We start from the raw sequence: 596 nt of genomic DNA, 5'->3' as shown, positions 1-596 counted from the left end.
TAAAAAAAAGGAAGAAGAAGAAGAAGACAAACGAACTTATTTACAAAACAGAAACAGACTCACAGACATAGAAAACAAACTTATGGTTACCAGAGGGGAAGGGGGTGGGAAGGGATAAATTGGGAGTTTGAGATTTGCAGATACTGACTGGTATATATAAAATAGATAAACAAGTTTATACTGTATAGCACAGTGAACTATATTCAATATCTTGTAGTAGCTTACGGTGAAGAATATGAAAATGAACATACGTACATTCATGTATGACTGAAGTATTTTACACCAGAAATTGACACAACATTGTAAACTGACTATACTTCAATTAAAAAAAAAAAACCAAATTTCAATGTGCCATTCAAAAATAAATACATAAAATAAAGCGATGTCTCACAGTAATTTTAAAATTATCTACAGTTCCCATAGTGGTATCATCACTTTAACTACCTGACCATATGTCTACATACATCTATACATATTCTAGCATTGGATGTAACTTCTTTAGTATTTAACATATTTCCAGAAAGTTACTCAGATACAAGTTGTCTTCACACCAAGTTGCAATTTTCATTGACTAACATCGTTGTAGTGATTGTATG

This window comes from Camelus ferus, chromosome 15, assembly GCF_009834535.1.
Source record: "Camelus ferus isolate YT-003-E chromosome 15, BCGSAC_Cfer_1.0, whole genome shotgun sequence".
Lineage (NCBI taxonomy): Eukaryota > Metazoa > Chordata > Mammalia > Artiodactyla > Camelidae > Camelus > Camelus ferus.
The sequence above is the reverse complement of the archived record's forward strand: the minus strand, read 5'-3'. Positions refer to the sequence as shown.